General features: G+C 25.1%; 1 long non-coding RNA gene across 1 annotated transcript; it reads left to right on the forward strand.

Moving 5' to 3' along the window:
- The first annotated feature begins 2610 nt into the window (after nucleotides 1-2610).
- LOC111903046 (uncharacterized) lies at nucleotides 2611-4374 on the forward strand. The gene is made up of 2 exons (XR_002854029.2): nucleotides 2611-2905; nucleotides 4102-4374. It is a non-coding gene; the product is annotated as an uncharacterized LOC111903046 (long non-coding RNA).
- Nucleotides 4375-4858: the final 484 nt, after the last annotated feature.

Here is a 4858-nt window from a genome sequence, read left to right on the forward strand (position 1 = left end):
ATAATGATTATAAGTTGGTTAATAAGATTAAATAAATATCAAACCTAATGTCTAATCATATATAAACTAAATTTCAATATTAAAAGAATATCTTTACTTTTACTTATAAAGTTATGTTTTTTTAACTTTTTACATATTATACTTAATTTATTAGTTTTAATATATTTTTGTATGTAACCCATTATCATTTTAAAGCTACAATTTTTGAACAATTTGTATAAAATATTTAAATTATAAACTTAAATATAATATTACAGGACCAACTTAAATATAAATTTTAGTTTAACTTAGACAACTCAAATAATATTTTGTAAATAGTTAAAAGTGATAAATTGTAGTGTCTTTCTAATAATGATTATAATTTGGTTAATAAGGTTAAATAAATATTAAATCTAAAGTGTAATTATAAATAAACTAAATTTCAATAATAAAATAATATCTTTACTTCTCCTTATAAAGTTATGTTTTTAACTTTTAACATATTATACTTAATTTATTAGATTTAATATGTTGTTGTATATAAACCATTATCAATTTAAAGCTACAACTTTGGAACAATTTGGACAAAATACTTAAACTGTTAATTTAAATATAACATCATAGTGTCAACTTAAATATAAATTTCAGTTTAGAGATACTTATAATTAGGGACACATAGTTTGTATTGAATGTTGTGGATACTCTTATGTTATTTTAACGTATCGGGCTTATGTAATACTTATGCTTTTACTATTATTTGTGATACTTGATTAGAACATCCCTTATGGTTTTACTTGAAACATTTTACGATTTATCTATATGCTTAGAAATTCTTTCAAGTTTTATATAATATGGGTTTTAAGGGCATAAAGAAAATCTCAAAGTATCAATGAATTTGGGGATGTCATATGGTATATCCAAAGGAAATATGTCTATTAGGATGTGTTCCATTGGGGATACACCAATACATAGTACAAAGTTTTGTTGGGACAGATCCCTAGACATGTTTTCATAGATCATTGCGCCTAAAAGTATAAATGACCGATATGTAAGATTGTAATATCTATAGATTTGATAAGTGATTTTCATATTTATGCAACAAAATTATAATGATTCGAATAGGTCGTCTCAAAAGTTTGCACGCTCTGAATCATGCATTGGATTTCATCATATTACATATGAGCATGAACTTATGATCTAAAAGCCAAATATTTCCATATGAAAGTTTTTTTTTTTAAAAATGTATATTTTCTATTCAAGTTTTAATAAGGAAACTTTTAAGGTTATTGATTATGAATCATGACTTGAAGATTTATAAGATATGATAAATTCCATGCATGGTCATTTGGAGGAAATTTAGTAAAATAATAAACTACTTCTAGATTATTAAGAAGTGAAACGGTATCGAGATGAAGAATAGTGAAAAATAAAGACTAAAGTAAATGACATTTGAAGTAATGGAACTTGTTAAAATCTGTATTCTAATAAAAGAATAGGTTGATTCTTCTTTTGATATGTGTCACCTTATTAGACATCATAATTAATGTCATGCCACATGTCAATCTATTGATTATGCATTTCAAAATTTAAATTTCTCATTCTAATTAAATTAAATTAAATAAGATTGGAATAACATTTAAAATAAAATTAATACAGATTATAAGGTCACATATTTATCTAAATCAACGACTATAATTTTATATAACTAAAAAAATATAATTGATTAATAATTTTGAGTTTTTACTGTGAAAGTTTAATTAGTTTTGTAATCGTGGTGCCACGGGTTATAAACTAGTCAAATAATAAACTTGAGAATAATGAAAATGTAAGTAAATGTAAAGTGACGTTTATTAAGTGAACTATTATTAAGGAAAGATTGATTAGAACTTATGTTACAACTTGGAACAGTCAAAGTTGGAATTCATAAGCTAATATAATGGGTTTTTTAGTTAATTTCTTTTAAGGAAGTTAATCGATTGATAATTCAAATTAGAACAATATATTAGAAATATTTGAATTAATAAAAGTCATTAAAATGGTATTTTAGGTGTTAAAATCGAATTAAACCAAGTATGTTCCCATTTTTGGCTAATTCAAGAAACTTGCTATTCCTATGGGCCATAGGAAATCCCTTTATTAATTACCACATACCGTATGGTCTCCTCTTAACAACAAAATCCATAAAAGTGCCAATTTTGATTTTTTTAAGCGTTGGTTAATTATATGCAAAAGAAGTTGAAACTGGGGAAAATAAGATGAGATGATGTAATTAATTCAATAAACTATAATTAGTCTCCTAATGTAACACCCTATTTTTAGAGTTTGAGTGGTAACCCTGGTTGTATTATTCTTAAAAAAAGAGTTGGTTGTAGGATAAAAGCTAATATATATATATATATATATATATATATATATATATATATATATATATATATATATATATATATATATATATATATATATATATATAAAAAGAGAGAGAGGTTCATTTGTTTAAACTAATTATTATGTTATTGTATGCATAAATATGGTTCAATCAAAATTAAATAATTAAATAAATAAATAAGGTTAATATAGTAATTTGTTTAGTAACTACCAAAAATAATCCCTATAATTATATTTGACTTTTAACCTAATTTCTTTAGTTTATAAAACCTACAAGTATTACGGCAATGGAGATACCATCGATGGTGGAGGATACAGGGCTATTTCGAATTGGGGAAGAAGCTGAAGAAGGCAGAGGAAGAAGCGTTGGAGATTGTGAAGGAAGTAACTGAGTCAGCTGAGAAAGGAGTCGAAGCGGAAGAGAGACAGATCGAGGCTACGTCGATCGTTAATGGAATATTAGGGATTGCGATCGTTACTGCGGTTTTAGTTCCTTTGTCACTAACAACGTATCGTCAAACCCAGACCTGAAACAATAAAGGTTAGTTTTTTTCCTATTCACGTGAAATTACTCATTGATTCGAGTTTAAATCGATTTTTAGTTATTTCTGTATGTGCAATTGTTACTGTTCATCTGATTGTGTTCGAAATTTTAAAGCTATTTTACATCATTTTATTGGATAGTGATTTGCATTCACATTTATGTGTATCCCTCCCGTTAATTTGTGATTTAATTTCCAGTAACATACATACAAATTCAGGATGCATGTTGTATGAAGAAGGCGAGCCTGAAAATGTATATTGACATAAAATTAAACCATACATCTTTAGAGTTAACTAGACAGATTATGATAGGACAAATAGGTGATTATTATAATACCTTTTTCTAAAAGAATAACTCATTGTTCATCATTATAAATGTCTCTTCTATAAGAGCTAAAACTAGAGCCACTTCCAGTACAACGAATATTAGCTAGGAATCTTAATTATGTGGGTGTTAATGTTAGAAAAATGATTAATCCTGAAAAGAAGAAGAGGATTTGATTGAATTATGTAGAAGAAAAATGAGATTTCATTGAATGGTAATTATATTTAGAATTAAACAGTAAACAATTTCAATTAACCAAATAATCTTTTTTCTAACTTGTACTCTCTTTGAATGTGATCAAAACAAACAGCATAATCCTTGTATAAAACGGAAGAGTTTGACATTGATTCTGATATGAAATTTCCTAGATTTGATTTTGACAGTGAATTCAAAAAATTAAGAGAAAAACAGTAAATTACATACATACATAGTTGTCTAGAGTTCAAACATATTGCATGATTATGATTTAAAGATTGGACCTCTTCCCTTATCTGTTGATTGTGTTTGTTTCTTAAAGTAGTTTGGTGATGAGTAGATGATCAAATCATCAACAACATTTGTTTTCATTTTTCTATTAAAGAATTTACGATTATGTAGTGATATATTGAAAGGGTTTGTAGAAATCTTAAAGAACACAAAAATAATTCTACGAGAATATTGCACACCAGGTGTCTGTAGAAATGTCTGAAAGAGAACTTGATGTTCAAATTCTTGAATAACACAAAAATAATTTATAAGTTCATTATTTGTGTTACTTGATTTTATCCTGTTGTATGAGTTCTCTTAGAATTACTAAAATTTGTTTTATTTTTGTCGTATAAAAGCATTCTCACATAGTTTTATTCTTATATAATTCATTTTCATGACAGTTGTTCTCATAGAATGAATGGAGTGCATGATGATCAATGACCCGAAGGTTGGATGAATGCGTTTGGGATAGACATGAACAATCCGCAATGGTCACCGATCTTCTAGAAAAATGCACTACTCATTGTCATATTCTATTAGATTAATCTATAATATAATGATAAGAGTATATGTAATAGTATATTCCAATAGAATAATCTACATATTATATTTTTTTGTTATTAGGGAGTGTTTCATTATTATAGAATAAAATATAAAGTTTTTTATTTTTTCAAGGATGTGTGATAGAAAAAATTTAACTTGTATCTAAAAATTTGTTTATTTTGTGAGAAGTAAGTCTCTTTATTAGTTTATGGCTTGAATTTTCATAGAATATCATTATAAAAAGAATAACATTCTGACAGAATAAAATCGGGTTTAACTATAAAAATTACGTTATAATTAAAATTAAAGTAATTAAAAAAATGATAATTTTAAAATCAAGAGAGTTAATTATCCCAAAAAATATGGAATTCTCCTTTTTTAAAATTATCTCAATTGTCTAAAATACCCTTAGAATGAAATTAGATGGTATTTTTCAATTATCTTTAATTTAATAATATATATTAATCACTTTTTTAAATAAGTAAAATGAGTGGTCCATATTTATGTATACAATAACACAATAATTACTTTGAATAGAATAACCTAAGCCTATATATATATATATATATATATATATATATATATATATATATATATATATATATATATATATAT

The sequence above is a fragment of the Lactuca sativa genome, chromosome 9 (assembly GCF_002870075.4).
Source record: "Lactuca sativa cultivar Salinas chromosome 9, Lsat_Salinas_v11, whole genome shotgun sequence".
In the NCBI taxonomy this organism is placed as follows: domain Eukaryota; kingdom Viridiplantae; phylum Streptophyta; class Magnoliopsida; order Asterales; family Asteraceae; genus Lactuca; species Lactuca sativa.